We start from the raw sequence: 23,750 nt of genomic DNA, 5'->3' as shown, positions 1-23,750 counted from the left end.
GTGTCTTGGATTATGTAACCTAAAAATATGTATTCTATTTCATCTGTTGAAAGCTGGTTTTGGGGAGATGTTTTATCCTTCTAATTCCAGGGATGAGCGGGGCAGATGCCTTCTGATAATGGCCCAGCCATTAAAACCAGGTGGGGCAGTGTTCCTTATCTCTTTCACCACCCCTCCATCCTCCAGGGGGACATCTTCTGATAATGGGCCATTAGGGCCCACCAATGGCATGACACATTCCATCATCCCATTGTGAGATGCTCCACACAGTGGGGGAGGAGCCAGCTGTTCCCAGCTACATAAAAACTGGGACTGAAGAACACAAGGGATCCAGTTTTTCCACTGGATTCCCAGAGGAAGACTGGACCCATCTCCTCACCACTTGACTTTCCGCAGAACCATCTCTATGCCACAGAACCACATCTGTTACTTCAGGAGGACTTAGCTGGACTGCTTCCAACACCCTGACTACCAGAGTGCCAGGTTGCATACCTGACTCTGTCTGGGTTTTTCCAGGTTTTTTTATTGCTTCCTTGCTTGGTTTTTTTTTTTTGTACTACTACATTTGTATTTCCCTTTTTTTAAATATTCCTAGTAAAGAACTGTTACTCTTATTCCCATATCTTCGCCTGAAAGCCCCCAATTGCAAAATTATAATAATTTGGAGGGAAAGGGGTTTATATTCTCTATTCCAAGGGAGGCTCTAGCTTTCCTTGGCAGACAACTGTCTTTCAAAACCAAGACACCCAGATAGACCTTTTTGATAGTAGAACATTTGCCTGAATTTTTAATTACTCTGGTACTGTTAATTGAATTATTGAATTGCCAGGCATTCCATAAAGCCAGGCTCCATTTTCACCACCTCATCACCCTAGTCTATCAATCTTTTTAATAATCTCTTCTATCTGGAATACTTTTTCCATTTTGCCATTTCCTCTGTCGTCTTACCTTACCCTCACATCACTGTAATTTTTCACCCTATCATCGGTACTGGTAATACCACCGTCATTTATAAACATTACAGGAATAAAAATTACTCCTCAATCTCCCACAGAGACTGCTGCTTATTTTCCATTGTATTACCTTATGATATTTCAAAAAAAGTTTTATGATGACAGTCATGATTAGACCTTACCATATAAATGAGTTGTCTAGAACTTTATCACAACTTAATTTTATACTTTATACCCAACTGACATGGGTAATTAGCTTATCATGCAAGGAAATATGGTCCACAGTGTTCAAGCGAAATAAATGCCAAGAAAGCAAACCTCATCTGTCATCGCAAATCATGAAACCCAACATTATACATTATGCTTCTAACTTTTCTAGTGCAGATTCTTTTTGTATACTACTACTCTATCCCGACATTAATGAATTTCTGGATTAATTGTCAGATTGCAACATCGTGCTGTTTGTGTATTAAAACCAAAGTTCGCACAGAGAAAGACATCTCAAAGGAATACTAAGTAAGTTTGCTGATGACACTAAATTGGGAGGAGCTGTTGACTCTCTTACGGGAGGAGAGGCCCTGCAAAGACCTTGACAAACTAGAGGGATGGGCAATCAACAAGTGTATGAAGTTTAAAAGGGCAAATGTTACATTCTGCACCTGAGACAGGGCAACCCTGGTGATGTGTATAGGCAGAGGAAGGAGAGGCTGGAGAGCAGGGCTGCAGAAAGGGATCTGGCAGTCCTGGCTGATGGAATACTGAACATGAGTCACTGTGCCCTGGCAGTCAGGAGGGCCAAGCATGTCCTGGGGGGGATCAGCCACAGCATCGCCAGCCCGGCAAGGGAGGGGATTGTCCCACTCTGCTCTACACTAGGGCAGCCTCACCTTGAGCAGTGTGTGCAGTTTTGGGCTCCACAACATAAAAAAAGATACTAAACTTTGTAGAGAGTCTACGGAGAAGGGTCATGAGGAGGGTGACGGGTCTGGAGGGGAAGCCATATGAGGAGCAGCTGAGGTCACTTGGTGTATTCAGCCTGGAGGAGACTGAGGGGAAACAGAGGGACAGACACTGATCTCTTCAGTCCTGTGACCAGTGACAGGACCCGAGGGAATGGCCTGAAGCTGTTTCAGGGGAGTTTTAGGTCACATATCAGGAAAACATCCCTCACCCACAGGGTGGTTGGGCACTGGAACAGGTTCCCCAGGGAGGTAAGCACAGCACAGCCTGTCCAAGTTCAAGATGCATTTGCACAATGCTCTCAGGCACATGGTGTGACCCTAGGGGTATCCTGTGCAGGGCCAGGAGTGGGACTCAATGATCCTTGTGGGTCCCTTCCAACTCTGCACATTCTATGTTTCTATGATGAATTGCACTGGAGTCATTGTCCACTTTCTTTTTCAAAGCAACGTTCTAGTTAATTTTATATGCAAATACCATGTTTTGCCTTTTCTGTAAGGAAAAAAAAAAGATCAGTTGAAGAGGATGGCCTCTCCAGTAAGTAATATGCAATTAGCCCAAACACAATCAATGTCTCTGCTGAAAGGTTGTAGTAATATACATCAAATATTGCTTCATTGCATTTAATTAAAACATTACTTCTATTGAGGTATTTACTGATACACAAATATGTGGAAATAAACATAGGCCAAGCTGCTAGAACATATCATCAACAGAATGATTGCTTCAGTCATTAGTTTAGTTCATAGACCCCATACCTTCAGGCTAGAAGTTCCTTCTCATTACACCTCTGTGTTCATAACAATTCAGAAAATGTTTACCCCTACACTTCCACAGGAAATATTAATTTACACTACATGAACAAAATTTGTAGCAAATAAGTTCATTACCATAGATTCAGAATTAGAAAATTGTCTTGCAACATTCCCCACAAAATAATATTCTGCAAGGTAGAAGAGAAGTGCTCTTTGCCTTTAGTCACTAGTCCATTGGGTTAAGTTGCTACCTACTTTTTCTACTGGCCTGTCCACCAAGCATAAACTACAGAGAGAATAGAAAATATTCCTCTTCCCTCAAAGTCACACAATGCACCTGTCAGCATGCACAACACTGCTATACAGTTAGTGTGCAGCAGAAGATTTTCTGGTAACGATTTGGACAGTCTTTGAGGTACGTGGACATGTTGGCAATCCAGAAATTGACGTATTTTGCTTTCTCTCTATATACAGCTTTACATGTATTGACATAAATTACCCATTCCAGGAGATGCAGGATAAGACCACTACAATAGATCTATCGTCTGTCAGGCATTTTTTCATTCTGGCAAGCAACCGACAACATTTTGTATAAATCCAGTTTTCTTGTATAAAGTGTGTTGGCCACTGAAGAAAAACCTGAACTGCAATTTAAGTTTCTCCTATAATTTCGAGTTGGATTCTTGACTACTCATCTTCAGTTACTGCTTCATATCATGGTTGGTTTTCAACGGTTTTTGTCCTAGTATTTTGTGAGGTACATCTAGAGATTTGGCAAAACTAAGTGCTGAAGAAGCAGCAAACCTAAGGCCAGACCCTGTGCTTTGTCTGTAGGATGATACAAATGATCTTCAGCAAGAAAATTTGAAGTGTGACCATCAGCTTACTACACAACGGTGGGGATGGGCAGGGTTTCATTCCAAGAAATAGGGCTTGTGGAAAACGATGCTTTTATCCTGCCAACAAATAGTCAAGAGGTTAAAGGGAAGTGGCAAAATAGGATTAATTCTTCTTTTGTTTACTTCATCTCCTTCAGTCTACTGACCAGCTTCCGTACACTCTTCAAGAAGAACTTGGATCTACTCCACATTAAAAGAGACTAAAAGTATATGAAGTGAATACAAATCAGATAATTTCATTCAAAACTAACCAAAGCAAGAGACAAACAAAAACCTTAAAAGTTTTGATCATTACCTAATAAAGACTTTGCTTCAGATTTCAATAATTTAGCAGACTTGGAATCAAGGCAGGATGTGATGGACCCAGAAGCTAATGGGACTTTGAGAAAGAAAAAGGAATCCATTGGCTAGGTGGGACACAAGTCCAAGTTTTAGACTTCTTATGACTTCTTTTTTGCCTTTGAACAAGTAATTTCAGATTTTACCCAGGCCTCACTGCAATATTTAAAAGCAAAAATTTAAACAGGAACTTGGAATGCTTCAGAGGACTAAAGAAAGCTGAGAATTCTCAGACACTGTTCAAAATGACAGCATTTTCTATGTGCTATCTGTGAACAGAGGAGGACTGAGCTTGCCTACTGTGTAATTCCAATGTCAGCTCAAGGTTTTTCCAGCACCACATGGCTTGGCTCAATCTGTTTAGAGTATTGTTACTTTTATGTTTTTGGTTAGGTGCGAGAAATTAATGACTGAAGTAAAAGACTCTGAATCTTATTCCATGTTCCCCAACATAAGACTGATCTGCATCCATAATTATTATAGGGAATAGATCTATATCCCCTGTACATTTTTATCAAAGAAATTATTTCTTAAGGAAGAAAGGCAACAAAATAAGCATTTTGGAGAAGAAGAGACACAACAGGTGCTACATATAAAATCATGAAGTTTTCCCTTCAAAGATCTAAAATTCTACATTCATATATACAGAATTTGGGAAATAATAGCATTCAACAGAACTTTTCAATGTAGGGAATAACTTCTTGAAATAAATATTACAGATGTAAGATTGCTGCAGCTATTTGGAGGAATCGCCATCCAAAGACCAAAGTGCGCCTTTGTGACTCAGAAGATCTTATTATAATTCCCTCTTTAGTCAGAGGCTCTCCGTAAACAGATATGTAAAATTATTTAGATAATCAAAATTAATGGAATAAAGACATTTAAAAGCATATCAGATTCAATACCTCATTTTTTCAGCAGTCTGTCTGCCATCTAAGCCTTCCCCTACTTCACCAGTGCTGGGAAGGAATAAGTATATCAGGGAGTAAAAAGTGTTCATGTCATTGTGAATGCATTATTTTTATGTATAATAATAGGACTAGCATTACATATAATTTGGAGTCTTATACATATTCCAGTGCAGAAGAAATAGCAATTAGAGCCTTACTGTGAAGCACTGTAAACAGACAAATCACAATATGGTGTTCTATTAAAGCATTCACTGTGCCAGATGCTGATCCTACCATTAGTTATGCACAACCATAACTCTAAGAACATAAGTAATCCATTGACTGATTTACAACTCCAACAAGTGTTTCCGCAATCAAACCCAAACTATTTGATGGCAGGCAACAAGTGGATTACCACCCAGACAGGGAAAAATAATTTCTGAATCATTTCTGAGCTGAAGCACATGAATAAAATCCCCTTTAAAACATTTTCATTTTGATTTCCCAAGAGACAACAAAGTATCTATGACCTAGATTTTGATTTAACAGGGTTCTACTAACTAGCAGTCTCCCAAACGCAATCAAAGAACTCTAGCACAGAAGCTAATTATCCAAAATACTGCTAATTGTGACTCTCATGTTATGCTAGTCGAAAAGAGTTCTAATTAATTTGTATTGCCTTGTCTGTGCAGAAGCAATGAAGGAACAAAGATGCTATGTTGCACGACCAATGAGTACAAAAGGAGAACTACAGCACCCCCAGCTATTCATCCACAGACAAGCTCTGCTCTCCAGGACACAATGCTTCATGGGGACTTGCCTGCTGACACCAATATAACCTTTATGCTCCCTAGATGACGTTCAGACGTCGAAGCCTAACAAGTCTCATTAATGAGGGAAGGGGCCAGGAGTTTCAATAACTCTTTAATGCTCTAAAGTCATCAAGATGATGCAATCCCTAATTTTCAGGGCAAGTTTTTCAGTAAGACCATTCTAAAACTAACATATTCACATCATATAAACTACAGCCAGTCATTTTCCATAACTTTTTTAAATGCCTAGAAGTTTTAGCACTTGTCACAGGGAACTGTATTAGTATATTGGTTCTGTGTCTGATAATGCTTCAGAGACAACTCAAAAAATTCCATAACACATAGTTATCATTTAGCATCCATGTACAGATGCTTACTTCAGGTTAGTTTATGTCACCAAGCACAAGGTTTTGAATTTAAGCCAATTCAACTGGTCTTCCCACAGCTTTTTACCACCAGCCCCATATGCCTCACTTCCTCTACCTTTTCAAAATGCAATTTACAAAAAGCCCTAAGTCAGCCTATCACATTGAGGCATTTCCTTGCTTTCCTTTCCGTCTTTCAAGTCAGCATTCAATTCTAATTCATTCAAAATACATCCTTATTTTTTGTTCCAGTGAACACAACAGAACTACTCTGAATGTAAGAATTCCAGACTTCCATGTTCAAGTGTGATACTTTTGAAATACAAGCTTACTCAATTTCTGTTGCAAGATGAAACCAGTTTGTGTATATGATGACCCATCAAAAATGCTTTAATTTATAATTTTCATACTGCTGCTGGTTTTTGTGTAGACTATAATTTTGCTGGTTTTATAGTGTTTACTTCCCAAATTTCCTCCTCTCAAGAAAAAAAAAGTTAGTGAAACAACTCAAACACAGTGATGATATCTTTGAATGCCTGTGACTAACAGCACCCCCAAGATTCCTTAGCAGCACGTGTAAGTCGAGGAAAATATTGCCACATGCAGAGCACAGAACTTTAAGGCACTCAGCAGAGGGAGTGTAGTTAGGAATTGGGCTCTACATCTCAAAGAAATTAAGAGTGTGGGAAACCCTGCAGCTGACTTAGGAACAGTTGATAAATGACTAGAAAGTCACAGAGAGATCATTCTCTTTTTAACCTCAAGTTAAAAAAAAATCTTTGTGCATTTAAGTAGCAACAGCTTACATGTTGCCATGTTTTAATATGTCAAGGTAATTACAACCAAAAGCATAAAATGTATAGTTTCTTGATAAGGCAGAAAGTTTACCACATCAAAAATATTCACAGCAGCTTTTCCAAAGAACATTCTTGAAAATATTATGAATTAAATATGTTTACAGATGAAAAGTGTCAGAAAGCAAAACAGAGCAGAAAGATTATAAAAGACTAGCAAAATAAAGTTCTACCAAGTACTGCTAATGGAACCTCATTATTTTTTTCACAATTTTTATCAGGTTTTTGAGCTTTCTGTAGGAAAACAGAAACCACTATCAGATCTGGATGTTTCAGAGAGCTCCTTTTTTAGTTCAGAACTGATTTCTACTACTTGTAATTATCCCATCCAAAAATCACCAAAAAAGTATCACATACATTTTCTGGAACTGAGTTCTTAATATGCTTCCCCCTCTTCCAGGCAGGCAGAAAACCATGAGCTTCAGTAATCAGTTACATGTAATGACCTTGCTGCATTTAAAATTTACTCCTTGTAACTAGCTCTAATAAACCTTGCCTTCAGTAAGACTGAACCATCATCAGCTCCAATTTCTGACTGCTAACCAACCTCCCCTAGCACAAACATCCAGAAATACTTAAAATTCCATCCTTGCTCACTAACCAAGTGAGAAGTATGTTATACAAGGCCCCAAAAACTGTAACTGAAAAGTAATTCAGTACTAACATTACCAAATAATAACTTAGAAAGACCAACACAAAACTTTCACCTCATTTTATCCATGGACAACTACAAATAAACACACCAAATATACACTATTTTAGCTGCCTGCTGGTACACCACAGTCAATAATATACCACTATGCACTACACTGAACACATACTCTGGAGCAACCAATGCCAAGCTCCACCCAAATATTTCGCATAATCTGACTACTGCGTTGATCAGGCTGAACTGAGACTTCAAAGTGTGAGAGAAAAGCCTGTTAGTTTTTAAACACTTTGTTTTCTTTGCATATTTATTAAAGTCAAGATGTGAAAGGTAATCATTCAAACGTGGAAATGAAATATGCAAGAAAACCTGAGAAGCAGAGTAGGTGAACTCTGTTTCAACATGTCCCTGTCTTCAGAGGCATCTTGCTGAGGAATACAGATTGCTTTTATTTAGCTCAAAACTTAATAAATCTGGTATATCTGTGATGCAATTCCAATTTCTTACACAAAGTAAAGCTAAATTGAAAAAATCAGAGGCCAAATTTGTGCATTAGCTTTATGTGCATGCTTCAAAGCATAATACAAAACCCAAAGCTGACAGTGCTTATCTGACATGCTTTAAATGTATCCAGGGGAGCACAGAAAAATACATTATTATATTGATTTTTCAAAATGTGTTCAATACCAGCCCACTGAATAACTTAACTTCATGTGGCATTTTAGCTTCTGGAAAAGTGTTCTTCTCTCCTCTCCCACTTTGTACTGCAAAGGACTTCACAAAGACAGCATGAAGGAAAACTACTAACCTTTCATGAATCTGGATCAAAGCTTACTAAACTTTCACAATCTTTTGCTGCAAGTTCCACAGGAATTTCTTTAGAAAGCCAAGAAACAGCAATAAAACCATTTTCCCAAGTCACTGATAGTCAAACACAACAGCATCGAAAAAGAAAGAAAACAGTAAATCACATTCTGTGGTTGAGAAGAAACACCTGAGTTTAACACCACTTTAGCACAACTACTGACATCTCTTATTCTGTGCTTACAGTGGCATGCAACATTTTAAAGAAACAGACCTGAGCCAAGGGTAATGACAAAATGCTGTCACACCAATCACATTTTGGCAGGAGGTCTTCACACCTTTTCTTATCAACTTAGCCCAAATTCTTGGCACCCTTTCTTACAGGCTCTTTTTTATTACACTTTTCAGCTTGTCCACCATTATTATAAAGAATCATCACAGCTACAAGTTCCAGCTGAAGGTCTCATTGAAATATATTTGATTTACACCAGCACTGGACACGAATTCATTAATAGCAGGGATGAGAAAGCAACTCATATGTAATCACCAGTACTAGCTATATCTTGCAATACTTCCATGTCAAAGGCAAGATAAGACCACTAATATGACTTAGTGACACTTTCACCTTGTTTAGAGTCCAAAACCACACAGCTATGAGAAAGCAGCAAAGCAAATCTTTTTTTTTCCTATGCTACATGTATAGTGAAGAAAGTACTAATAAATTTAAAAGGCTCTAATCTACAGACAAAACAAAAACACCCAAAAACAAACCAAAAACCCCAAAACCCAAAACCCTGTCGTGTCTGTATGTGTTCTTTTGATATAATGCATTTCTAAATTTGAAGATTTGATCAAATATCCTGCCAGCTTTACACAAGATTATTTGGCAAGTACAGAGCCTGAAAGCTGACAGCAGATAAAAAAATAACAACATTATTTCATATTTTACTGCACTTCTGAGAAAACTCCTTGTATCTTCCTTGCCTGCAAACTACCAAAACCTGTGAAGTCTTTTCAGGAGACTCATACTGGAAAACAAAACTTTCTTTTTCAGAGTAGTAGAGTACTTCGGTGGTGGGGTAGGGAAGAAAGTAGATGATAAATGTGTTATTTTGAAGTTTTTTATTACTACCTAAGTTCTAGTCAAAACTAGGTTCCAATTTGCTAGCAATTAGAAAACTGAGGGTATCTTTTCCTTCCTCCTCCCCAAGACACTGTTTGGCTAGTTTTCTTCAAGCTTCCAAGTGCTCAGCTGAGTGGCTATGCTATGCCCAGTAAATTGCACATACACATTTTATGTAGCTCAAAAGCAGTGAGGTGACCTATCTTCCCTATTCTATAGGAAAAAATTAAATATAATGTATAGTGTATAATAGATAACAAGTAAAATTTCCCTACAGCATTTCTATCTCAACACAAGATACAACAAAAACAACAACCAAGGATTGACCACAACTCCTGGTAACATAGGAAATATGTTACTGTAGGCTTTATTTGGATAGGCAAACTAGCAACCAAATATCGATTATATTTTTTGAAGAATAAGCTGTTTCAGCAAAAGGGTTGGTTTACTTACACAAAAGGGAAGGAAGGAGTAAAAGCTAGACAAACAAAATGAAGCAGTCACTGGAGAATGACCTTTTTAGGTTGAGTGTTCTTTATGACCACACTAGTAAAACACCCAAAACCTATATTCGTGGTACATTACCCATTCATTGCAGCACACTGCTTTGTTGGAATTATTTTCATGCTTAAATTTGAGTGAGGGGATGTCTGACTGATCTCTCATAAGCAGGCATTCTACCTGCTTCCTGGACAGTTCTGCTCGCATTAAGCCAATTTTGGTAGGCGCAGCTGTGTGTGTGCAGCTTTCAACCATAGACTCTGTGTACCTCTGAATGAGGGTTGTTAGCTCAGGCTCAGAGCCACGCTCATTGAAGGATATTGTTTTGGACAACTTGAAGGGCACATGGGGTGAGATTATATCTGCAGGCAAATAACACCATGGACAGAGTATTATGGTAGATTAAGACCACAGATCCGGCAGATCTAAACTCTAGTTTTCATATATCTTGCCCCACAGGCAAAACTCTACAAACATCCAGAGTTTATAGATGTAAAGCCTTCCTTAAAAGTCTTGGAAAGTTATGTGTCACTCCTAGGACAAAACTTATGATGGTCTTAACTTTTTTGCTGGAAATGCTAATTGATCCTTTAGTTATAAACTATATTTTTTGAAATTGCTAGCTATCAGTTAATGTTCAGTGTTGCTCTGTGATTCCAGAATTGCAGCCCTACCCTATGAGGAGCATTACAACAGAGATACACAACCCTATGTATCTCATATTCAAGGAGAGCAGCCAGAAGGATGATAAGCTTATGAGCTATTTGACTAATCACCATGATCCACCATCATTAAAAAACTGATTATGTAGTTTAGAGCAAATTTGAACTTGGAAGGATGTATTAACACAATTTTTCTAAATTAAGGAGACAACAAAATGCACACAAGCAAAGATTTTGGCATTTGAAAAAATAAAAATCAAGAGGTTTAATTTAGCAAAAATTTTGAAATCATAAAACAATTAATCAAGTTAATTAAGGAACTAAAAGACTGCATTAGTGAATCTCAGGAAAATTTAAGAATTTGTTTCTTCCAGATGGCCTTCTAAGAAATCCAGTGTGTTCATAAAGAAAGTCAAGATCTACAACATAAAAACAATGTATCTAGGAAAAAAGCTCAGAACTAGAGTGTGCACAGAAAGAATTTAAACTATAGGTGTAAAAAAAAAAAAAAAATAAAAAAAATCAATCACAGCAGTCACCTAATGCTGCTAGTGCTGTTTCTCAGTGTGATTTTCAGGTTAATGTCCCACACATGCAGAGAACTGAGCAAAGCAGTTCAAGAGGTACCTTGTACCAAGCCCAGCCAATAACTGCGTTTTTTCCCCACCACCGAAGACCTCCATGAAGTCTCACAGTGAAAAGCATGAAAGAAAAAAAGATACATTAAATAGAATTTTTAATTACAGGGAGAGGGTGCTTTCTTCTATATTGATATTCTGTCAGTGTTCTTTTATTCTACACCAATTCAAAATCAGAATCAGTTCTTAGCCATGCCAGAGCTGACTGTAAGGGAGACAAATTAAATTCATTGCTGAGATTCACAGGCACAGATGGGGCCTGACATTTTAAAAGCAAAATGAAAGCTAAGTGTGTTCAAGCGCAAAGGCTTCAGGACAAGCTTAGACTTCAGCTTACACCCCCCAAACATCCATGAAAGATACAGCAGAAACCTCCTTTCCTCTGCAGCAGAATTAGGGCTCTAAATTATGCTGAGAGACTATAACCAACACAGATAACAGAAAATAATCACATCATTCGAACCCAAAACAATTGAAAATGTTAGAAGGCAGATATTATCTAACCAGAGGACAGCTGTGGACCAAAGACAGGAAGACCAGGACGGAATCATCAAATGAACTCTCACATCCTAATGGTACAAATAAATAACATCTGACAACCCACATCTTTAATTTTTGTGGAAGAAAAACCACTCTCCTTCCCAATACTCTCCCCAGATAGAATAATGTTCATATATCTTTTAATGCTTCTTTTATGTTCTGTGACAGTATTCAATACTTGCACAGACAAACCAAGGATCCTCAATATTGGATTAAGGGATTATGTGCAGTGGGTTTTGCAACTATTTTCATTTTCTCACTCCTATTATACCAGTATTCTCCAAGCTGAAGTGGGCTGGAGGCAAGTTCAATTTCCAACTCTGCTCGGGGGAGTGATTAAATTTAGCTGATGCTGAGAAAACGAAATTCTGTGTGATGAACATAGCAAGACTTGACTTGCAAACCTGTGAGACAGGATTAGTACCACAAGCAAAGCATAGCTACCAAAACACCTGCAGAAAATATGGAAACTTACAAATAGAGAGGAAAAAAGTAGGAAGGAAACGGAAATTTAGTCTTAAACAAAGAAAAAAACAGCAAAACCCAAACACTATCAGCCCAGGACTTAAGCACAATAAACTCAATACTGTATTTCAATACCAAAGAGTATTTTAGTAAAATTTTAGCTTCATGAGAATCCCCTTTAATTTTGAGACAGTTTGGAACACAATTTGAGGTTTGCATTGTGTGGCTAATATGCACCTTTTAACAGAACTGAAATGGAAACCTAAGTGAGTTCCACTAATGTTTGGAGCTGATTCAAATTTAACATGATTTACTTATTCCTGGAAATAAGACATCAAACAGCTGCCTCTGCTAGGAAGAAATATTCAAACATTTGCTTGTGGCAAACTGGAATAACCTTTGCTAAAAACTGAAACTTTCCCACCAACTGAAACAGCAGGCATCTCTCCCCGCCAAGGAGATCAATGAACACTTCAAAATTAATCACTGCAGAAAAAGGAAATTTCTACTCATATAGTCAATTGAACACCTTATTTTGGAGTTATATATTAGTCAAAATATTTTTTTTTGGTAGCTTAATTAGATTCAACTGAGAGCACCACCACCCTTTTGAGACTGGCAAAAAATGGATTGACTCAGCACAACTATATTCCAAAATTTTCATTATTTTTACTATTCAGAAAGAGCATGGGGTCATCTTAAGAACATATTGTCATCCATCTTGTCAGAATGAAGGATTAGATTCTATTTTCCAAGACTGAATCAAACATATGGAAAGAAAGGATTTTTTTTTTTAACATTGCTTTTCCTCAAGAAGGAAAACACAAAGGTCTTTTGGGATTCTTTTGGCTTTCTTCTTTTTTAAGAAAGCAAGCAGATCCTCTAGGGTTAAGGCCTATTAACTTGAGTAAAAGGTAAGGAATAAAACAGGTCCATAATTATTTGATTCAATTTTTCATTAACTGTTGATTTTGAAAGCCTTTTCAGTTTAGAAATAGGAAAAAAATATAATAATATAAAAGTTTTATAACTGTATTTTAATTAAGCAGAACTAGTCATAACAACTACATCAGATACCAGCATATTAATATCAAAAAAATAACCCTGCTCATCACAAAATGCACAGAACTATTTCTATTTTAAAGCAGCTCAATTTGATAAATTACCATCCACAATATGTGTGCAGGTTCATGTGTGCTTTAAAGAACGATCATACTTAAACCAGTAAACTAGTAAATTAGTTGTGGGTAATTTTTCTAGGAAAACTGTACTACTGCGTGGCCCACCTGCCTAAAGCAGTGTTATGTTTCGTCTTTCCATTTATTCAATTCAGCAAATTCACTTGGTATGGGGAAAAAACCAATTAGCACAGAAGAACAGTTCAGTTCAGCTGCTCCTTCCAGGCAGTAAATGTTAATATCAGCACATTGATACTATCTGCTTGTCACATAAGACTCAAGAATTAGACTCATAGAGGCTCAAAACATTGACCATCAATCGACCATAAATCAATTCTTGCTACCATTTTGAGAATGTCACACAAGACTAAAGCCATTTTACCTGAAACTAACAGACAAGTGACAGAAATTATATATATCAAATAGACAATATCTTCTACAACAGAAGCTGAGTATGTTAGAGAATCTGTACTCTAAGTCATATTAAGAATGTTTTAAGAGTTAATTACACAATGCAAGCACAATGCAAGCAAATGCCCAACCCTAACACAGATGCCAGTTGGCCCAGCAGCTGTTGTAAGAATGAATTCCTACCTTCTACAGGTAAGATGTGGGCTGGTGTTCCCATCTGCATGTACATTGCATTGCCACCAAAAAATAAAGCAAATACACCGGTAATCACAAGATGAAAGTATAAGAGCTCCTTGGTTTTGTATGCAGAGCCACCTGAGAAATAAGGTTTGCTCTTGTAGCTCCCAAAAAAGCTACAGAGTTATTCTAACTTAGCTCTCTATGAAGTTCAGAAGTACATCACTAAGGAAATGTCTCTAATTTCTGCAATTCATCCTGTTGGAAAAGAATAAAATATGTCAACTGTGAATTCTTTAATTTCAAACAGCACCACCACTCAGATCTTTCCTTATTTTGTCTCAGCTGTGTCTCATAAAATGACATACAGATTATATGCTATAAATACATAAGTCTCAAGTAATATAAGGAAATATCTTCCACTTTTCCCAGGAGTTTGAGTGAACTGTCCACTAGTGAGGTTTTTACAGTATAAACATTTGTGACATCAAACCAGACAGTGAGCACATGCTGCCCTGGTGAGTGCTATTTACAAGCTGGTGAAGGACAGAAAACATTTAGTTTCAGATTTGCTTTCAAGTTACAAAACTCATTCAGGTGCAGTAGAATCAGCCCACGCATTTAAATCTATAACTAGAGCTAATCCTCTACAAGGCTTCACTCTGCTTGGGGAGTCAAATCTCTTCAAATCTCCCATGTAGATAAGACATAAGATGTGCTGCCCTAGCTACTCCTTCACATTAAGCAAATGGGCAGTGCCCAGTTTTAGAGAAACACAAAGCAGCGATTACAATGAAGTCAAGGGGGGAACTGTAAGGGCAAACATTAGATTGGTTAAAAATCTGGGCTAAATAAAAACTAAAATAAAGGCTGACGTAAAATCCATAACAAGTAAACATTCTCACACATAGCTTTTATAACATTCCTTGTTATATTTACTCCTGTTTATATTAAATGAAGATTGAATACTTCCAAGCAGAAGATTTGTGGGGATTGAGTTTTGGGAATCACATAATTTATTTACTGTACATTTGTTAAAATATTTTCCACCCTTTCCCTAAAGGTATTAGCAGAAAAGTCTTTCAAAATCTTCCTTTCAAATGTCCTTCTTCACGGATGAGATGTAAAAGGTCCTTTAGGACAAGTATTTGATGCACAGAAACTAATGAACTACTATTTAACTTCATCCTAAGTGTCAGAAGCCTAAAGCAACAAGGCTTAATTAAGATGATGTGTGCCCCAAGTCTTCTCCCAGGAAACTGGTGAATAACAGCAGATTCCCCTCATTGCCAGATACATGCAACGAATTATCTGAACACATCTGTTATAAATATATGAATGGCATGAATTCTCCTGCTGTTAATTCAGATTGATTACTTGTTAAACACATTTAATTGAGGCAGAAAGGAGCTTAACTGATGTTTACATAAATATATTTAAAATAATGGAGAAAATGTACTTGCAGCATTTAGAGAAAGATTGTAGGACTGTTTAAATATCAGATCTTACATGTGTTCAGATGCAACACACGAAATAACCATAAGAAAATGTTTCCTTTTTATCTTTTATTATTGTATAGTTAATGATTTAACAGGTTTCAAGGTTTGAATAATATAAACTAGACATGGTATACCCTTTATTGCTTAATAAACTCTATTCCTTGATCAAGCAATGACTGCTTCCCCTAACCCTATTACTTCACTCTACAGACTGTTTACAGAAACAAATGCATTACTAGACAAAACTTATGCTCCAGAAAGTACATTACACCTAACCAGAGAAACGTTTCCTATAAATTTTGTGTCCTGTGTTCATTGCCCTTCCATTGAATCTCAGAACCAGAAGGGATCTAGCCAGCTGAAACTAAGACACTGCAAACACTCAGTGAGAGTAAAACCAGGTCCTTTTCAATTTTCATAAACTCACCACGATTTTTGCCTTGATCCCTTCTGGGCTAGATCTTGGGAAACCTACCAGAAAAGTCTCAGCTTCCTCTCTGGTAATTGTTGTTTATGCAGAAAGCTCTGATTCAGGAAATCCATTTTAGGAACACAGCTACTGTCACTGCAACCCCAGCCTCCTTCAGGAATGTCACCTCTACAAGTAAAATAACTATTGCCTTTATCTGCTGACTTTTAGGCATGGCATTTCAATGTCTTCTGGAATATTATTAGTCAAATCTGTTTGCCTTTCCTGAGACTTAATCAACTTGTTTATTAGTAAAAATATCCATCACCTTGACATTTTAATCTTATCTGCTCATGTCAAAACACTCTTGATCTTTCACTTTGGAATTAAAATAAGTAGAGAACGTTGGAAGGGAAAAAGATAGCAAGATAGTATTAAGAATACCACAGACACCACAAGAGAGATTTTCATTTCCCAAAGGGGTCTAGTTTTCTGGATTGCAATAGAGCTGTTCTGATTCAAACTTTTTGAAAATAGCCTAATTGCAATTGTATCCATTTAGAAATTATCATGGCTATTTCTCTGCTTCTCACTATCTTTATCCAAAATAAAATGAAAAAGTTAATTTCAGTTACAAATGGGGTTTATTTAAATACAGTATCTTCAGAGAGTGACACATTTACTGCTTCTTTGCTAAAAAGTGCTCTTCTCTTTTCCCTATAATTCAGGCAGTAATTTCTGTATAATTAAACCAGAATGAAAATATGCAAGCTCTTGAATGATTTTTATGTTAACACTTGACCAAAAAATCTCAAATCACGGCAAAAGGTAATTTGCGACCTTACTGCAAGAAAAGATGACAGAGGACAAACTCCGTAACACAGTAACTGACCTCTCCCTAGCAGGAACTTAATCATTAAACTTCCATTCCTCTCCCCACACACCCCAGGTGAATAAGCTCAAAGACCCAAAGTTATGAGCTGTCAAGACTCACTCAAGGCAAAGTTCCACAGTCAGGAAGGGGCGATGAAAGATAGTTATTGGTAAATGAATTTATAGCACATGCTTAGAGGAAATTAACAGCATATCAGCTGCATGTGGAAGATACACCAAGGTCAACAGAGGCAGCTTTCAAGAAATGCTTAGGACCATAACTGAAAAAGGAAACAGAGGGAAGGCTTGGGAAGGAAATACAACTTCTGGAAGAGATCCAGAATTTCAGAAACTACACTGTCTCCCAAAAATAAGATACGTGGCATGTTTTGCCATTACTGTGTCTTGATCTTATTATATTTGGATTTCTATGTTTCTCATAATACAGCCAAAAACCTGGAAAAATGTTAGCATTAAGAGATGTAAAACTCAAAGTACTAATACTTGTATTTAGAAGTCTTTTTCATCCCATTTTTGTCGTACTTCAGTATTAAGCAAATGAAGAGAAAGACAACATGAACTATACAATTTAAAACTGGACCTGATCTTTTTTTGAAGCACAATGTCAAAATAATCTAGTTTTATTACTGCTTAGTTATCAAAGGTTAACTTTCTGACCACAAAATTATTTAATACACAGAGTGAAAGGCTGATTAAGAACACATAGCAAGAATTGCTCATTTAATAATCATACAGAGATCAATACAAAACCTATACCTCCTTCAAATAAATTTTGAACTCTGGATTACATATTAAAAGAAGATTTAAATCTCTAAGACTTTGGGCTGAAGAAGGGCCTCATAAACAGGTAGAGTATTCACAAACTCTGTAATGAAACCAACCAGATGTTATTTTAATCTCCACAGAAAGAAGAGTGTTAATACACTGTGCCTTCACACGCTGGGTAAACTAATTCAGAGTTCCAACAATATGGTGCATAATTAAATCCGTTAACTCAGAATTCCACAGCCATGATATTCTTTTGAATACAAATAACAGTGTCTAAACTTATTCACAAAGGTTTTGATGCTTGTCTCAAAGCAGCAGGTAAGGCAGTACCTCATAACACTCAGTAGTATTTATTAATAATCTCAACCTAAAGCACCAATTACAATGAGTTGTCAAGAAGAGTGGAAATGCAACACAGGTAGCAGGCATGTTAAGACTGTTGGAAGTTTTCCTGTTATGATTTATTTTCATCTGTAAACACACCACCTTGTAAGTAAGAGGCTTGGTTTTCCTATCTTAAACTCAAAATATTATTCTTATTGTTTCACACTTATTTATAACTGCGCAAAAAGTTAGGGGTTTTTTAGTGCATGAGCTTACTATGTCCTTGTGTGAAATATCATAAATGAAAAAAACATAATGCAGATTCCTTTCAAACAAGATTTTGAGCCACAACATTCTCTCTGAGATAACTAACTCTACAAGGCAGGTTGGCCCTCTGAATGAAATCCTGGTCACTTCAGGAAGCAAACCACTGCAGGACTAACAGAGAGCATTTGGACCAAAATTCCTTACAGAGAAGTATAAGCTCTACTGTGAATTATTTTAATGCATGGACTTTATGCTCCCCATGTTTCCTCCTTACAGTTATGACTGTATCCTACAAAACCACTGCTGGCTGTGAAGTATTAGCACACATTGTTTTCATCTTTTCACTAACAGGACTGGAACCGTGTATGAAATCACTCAGACCTGTAGCCCAAGGTCGTGGCTTTGCTTTATCAAAGAAGAAAAGCTTTGAATATTAAGCTAGGAAAAGGATAGAAGAATTTTGTAGTGTACTTAAGTCCCCTCAGACAGATCCAGTTCCCTTATTCAGATGAGAGGAATATGGTTTGAGTCTCAGCCTGAAGGGAGTTGAATTCAGGTCTCTCACCTAATGAGATCTACCCAGGCAAGTATAAAGGGTTTGTGCCCCAGCACCTGCTCTTCAGAAAACAACCCCTACTCATTCCTTTGGACAGTAAAAGAAAAGGCAGAAAGTTGCCTTCTCCTTCAGTAGAATATCAATAAATTTGGAGTATGAAACTGATAATTGTGACCCCTTCCAGTTATAAAGACTAAAGCCTGAAGAGATGCATAATTTATAGCATATGATGACAGAATTTCCCGATCATTCACCTAAGCAACCCTTACTCAATGCATGGATTATAATGTCTTTTTAAATTCCAAACATTTTACCCAATGCACATTAGCTCTAAGCATCAAAGAGTTCTCAATCTCACTCCACACAGCTATAAGTGAAAGGTTATAGTCCCATAGTTTTCTGTATTTAGGGGCACATTTTCAGATGCTCTTACATTTTCTTATCTGGAAACAATATTTATTTTTTTTCATATTTTGACAAAGGAATGCAAAACAAAACAACAAGAAAATGGTTTAATTTGAATGCTTTGAACACATACTAACATTGACAGCTAAAGAAGCTGTCTTCATCAACAAAGCATAGATAGAAACAAGTTTCAAATGTAGGTGAGCAAGATACTGTTTAACAGTTCTATAAATATTTTGTAAGAAAAGCACAGACTAATAGAATCTGTTGTACTATCTAAATTCACACTATATTTTCCATGGAAAATTTATTTATATGTAAAACAGGATGGAAAGTCAAGACATTGCACAGTTACTATAAAGTAAGGAGAAACATCTGAGACACTCCATAGGTACTCCCATGTAATTCCCTTAAACATAGTATTTTGAATGGTGATGTAAATTTTTGCTTTATCTTGTGCTTTCATAGAGGAGAAAAAGGACATGGTGTCTAAACAACTAACTGCAAATTAAAGCTCTATCCAACATAATAAAAAGGAAAACAAAGAATAAAACAAAATCCGTTTTCAAGCGAGTATGTTTGTTACTAGGAAACAGTTTACAGGAAATTCTACAAGTCTGGAAGAAAGAAAATGGGACAAAATTGTCTGCAACAATGGATACTGATCCTAGACATCAAATTTACAATGAAAGAATATTTGAACCTGTAGAAATTATTTCCAGATAAAATGACTGATCTGATGGCATTTTGTGAAAGCTCAAGGACAGAGATGGATTTTTCTTTATTGGAAACCAAAGTCAACTTTATAGGTTCACTTCCCCATTATGCTTTGAGTATTAATGCAATTGCATTATTAAGTCAGTGGATACAATTTAAACACACTATTTTAAGTATACTATCCTCAAAGATGTCCATTATTACATATCACACAGTCAAAACACTAATATAGGACAACTTGACTGGGTGGTGTTGAACAACAACACAGCCTAAAAAGCTGAATTTTCTAAAAGTCATATTCTGTAGCATGAATTTCATGGCAGAACTGCAATATCAAAATGGGTTTTTGAATAGAATTTCAGATTCATGGTGTCTAACATGGCAAGAGTTGCCTGTAAAGAATTAGGCTGAACTTACATATATGACTAATGCTAGTGAAACACTTAAATCTCTTCTATATATCCCTAAGTTCCACAAAACCTCATAACCACTTCATTTCTAATGGAAACAATTCTATCTACACTTTTGAAGGACTTTAATTTTAGAATATTTATTTTATAGTCTGCTATTTCTCAAATAACTAATCTAAAATCAAAGAATATGCTTCTATCCTCCTCCTAACTACTTGAAAGGGGAAAGTGTCAAGACTGGTTCTTTATTTCCACATGGTCAAGATAGCTTTGGTATACTGCTAAATCATATACCCTGTTTTACACTGCTGCTGCAGACTAGAGGGCTTACCATAGTAGGCGGGAAAATTAAAGAATCCATTCTCTATATAATGAAAGTGCTGTGACACATACATAAGGAAAAGCAAAATAAGGACTGAAATTCTTAATTATCTTCAAGTACTTGCACTTGCTCAGCTTCATGTAAGAATAAAATCTTTTGCATATATAATCATCGTAAATTGAACATGGTATCTAATAAATATACAAGGTGACTCTCAGAAATACAGCACAAGTTCCAGATCTGCAAAGTAAAAAGTGAACCTCCCTTCTAGTAACAGCAATAAATCATTGTTCCATTTTATCTGCTATTTAATTTACTCTTCACTGAAACAAAAATACTCAAGAATTTCCACAATGAATGAAACTTCTCCTAACACATTGCCTCCAAAAAGTGAAATTTACATGCAGAGCAAAGAGAAAACAAGCCTGCTAAGGTTTCACAAACCTTAGCCCGAGCAGAGGAGGGCATTTGATGCTAATTCCACCACACTACTGCTGCCTGGTAACTTCACTGCAGCAAAGATCCTAAACTCCCATGGTCAGTGTTGCACCACTGAAACACAACAATCAGGATCTACACTGCTCTGGGGAACAGACTGGGTGTCTTCAACATGGCCCACAGGTTCAGTTGATGAGAATAGTGCTGCAATATACAATTATGTATAGTCAGATCTTTTTGAGGGAAGACCCCATCCCACCAAGGCATTCAGATTCCTCTGCAGACCAGCTGAGAAAAACACATCGGAGAAGCTGAGCTGGCCCTATGTGGATCCAAAACACGCCTGTTTGAACCCTGTATCACATCTATAACATGCCAGCAAGAATCACTCTGCCTTTCTTCCCACCCCAGAAAGTGTCACACAACTCCAAAATCTGCAGCTGTGATCTAAGAGACTTGCAGGAAATGGACAGTTCTGAGCACCAGCACAAAGAACCTCAGCTGGCAGAGGTTAAATTCAGCATTTACTTAAAAGATTCATAACTGCCATACCCTGTTTGCCAGAAAATTCAGCTTCCTCCTCTTAAGTATCAAAACCCACCATGCTCTGATAGTACTGGCAGGTAAGAAAAGACACATCAACATCAATGAAAATTATTACAAATTAGAGATACAGCACCAAGAAAGCACTAATCATGCTATTGCTGTGCAATTTTTAGCCAGTTACACAGTGACCAAAGCCAGAGAAATACCATCACCTCCAGTAATAGAAATCACATACACAAAGACATTACATTCCCGAGTCAAAAAACCTAAGAGCTTCAATTTCTTGCGCTTCTCCTAACAAACATCCTCACTGTAGCACTGTAATTACATAGTTTGAACAAAAGCTTAGCTTACAACAAAGCTTTAGAACTCAGATTACCAGGTGATAAAAACATTTTTTCCCTTTGAAACTTTACTGCTCCATGCCAACTCTACTGCCACTGCACCATTACCTGTAACTCGTGGTGATTTTCTGAACTCAGGGAATGCAAAATACAGAATGTGCACATCAGGATGCAAAGTCACACTCCACATTAACCACAGAAACTCTCCACCATAAATCAGAATTAAAACCAGTTTATTTCCCAGCATATATCCTCGCCTATGTCAAAACATGAAAATGAAATGACAAAAGAACTAATCTCACTTTCACAGAAGTCAGTAGCAAAGCTCCTGCTGACTTCAATAAGAGCAAAAGCCAGCACTAGATCTCCAAATATCATTATTATTTCCTTCAGAGCACCAAACACATTTCCTATCAGTCCCCTGCAGAAGGATGATGGTCTCTCAGCTTTCCAATAATATTGCCTCATATAAAAAAGCATCTCAGACTGCCAGTGCTCATCTAACATCTATGACCACCTGAGGAATAGAGTTTGACTTCAGCATACAGCCCAAAGAAGAGAAAAGAATCAATCTCCCTATGGGACAAGAAAGGTGCATGCCTGCAGTAATGCCTCAGTGAAAACTCTAGAACCAACAGAAAAAATTCTGCCATATTTCAAGGAGAACACATATGGGTATCTCTTCCTCTCTGCACAATAAACAGTTGAGATTCAGGGAATAATATTTACAAGATTTTCTTAGATATTTAGTAGGAAATTACTATCAGAAATTACATACAAAGAAGAACTTTTACCAGATAGAAAACTATATCCTGAAAATGATGCAAAAATACACTTTTATCCTCTTTGGGTTTAAAAAATTAATAAAAGTGGAGACTCCACTACACAATTAAAAACACTTACTGTACATTTAACCAAGCATAGAAATTGCATGAGGTATTTTTAGAACCGCAGGAGAACCAAATGTTGCTGGCTTCTGAACTGAATATATTTATGAAAAAGAGATTAAAAAACAGTTACATAGTTAATAGTATTTTAATAAGAATTAACAAAGTTATCAAGACAAAACCTGTACTTTTCAAGTACCTATCCTCTTGAAGTCATTTGGAAGCAGTCAAAGCAAGCATAAGTACTTAATCCATAAACACAGTGTAAAGGAAAACCTAAACATTATCTTCAGACCTTCAGGAACTTGAGTCTTGACCTCAGCATGCAGCTTGAAACCCCCGCCATAGGAAATATAATGAGAACCTACTAATTATGCCCTCCTCTTAAGTGAGCTGCCAGCACACCTGCAACTACTTGATGGAACAAGCGCTGAGCAGAAAGCAACAGCAGCTGCTTCCTATTTGATAGGCTGGAATTAAGTTAAATTTGCCTTGCCAGCCACACAGGAGAGACCAGCTTCCTCTCATTAGTTACAGGTGCTACTTAACTGGTCTAGAGTTGAAGGTATTTTTGTAGGAAGACACATGTGGGACCTGAATCTGGGCTTTCCAATTCAATACTTGTTTGTAAGGAAATCGATAGAGCACAGAATGATTATCAGCTGAAAAGGGAAGTTTTCTTCGTGTTGCCTGTTATTCCCTTCCTAGTGCAAAATTCACACATTCAGAGTTCACAAATAAACCTCTGTAGAAATGCAACAGATGTCCAGTTCTTTGTGCAACACTGTATATCATATTTGGATCCCCATTTCAAAGCTAGTAACAGGTAGGAGTTCAGTAAAAAAAAAAAAAAAAATCCGCTGAAAAGCAGAATTAATTCCACAGGACAAGAAACAATACTGGCCACAGCAGAGACAATACAAACCTCCTTTGGAAAGGGAAAACATTAATACTGTGCAGCTAATGAACCCATTCTACTGACAATTATC

At 37.0% G+C, this 23,750-nt stretch overlaps 1 long non-coding RNA gene across 2 annotated transcripts in view; it reads right to left on the bottom strand.

Moving 5' to 3' along the window:
* The window catches only part of LOC120752900 (uncharacterized), a 43,161-nt gene extending 20,059 nt beyond the window's left edge, over positions 1-23,102 (bottom strand). For both annotated transcript variants that reach the window (XR_005700874.1, XR_005700875.2), the window contains exon 1: positions 23,057-23,102. This is a non-coding gene — a long non-coding RNA (uncharacterized LOC120752900). The remainder of the gene's footprint in view (positions 1-23,056) is intronic.
* Positions 23,103-23,750: the final 648 nt, after the last annotated feature.

The sequence above is a fragment of the Hirundo rustica genome, chromosome 5, assembly GCF_015227805.2.
Source record: "Hirundo rustica isolate bHirRus1 chromosome 5, bHirRus1.pri.v3, whole genome shotgun sequence".
Taxonomy (NCBI): domain Eukaryota; kingdom Metazoa; phylum Chordata; class Aves; order Passeriformes; family Hirundinidae; genus Hirundo; species Hirundo rustica.
Note: the sequence above shows the minus strand (reverse complement) of the source record. Positions and strands in the feature narration are given on the sequence as shown.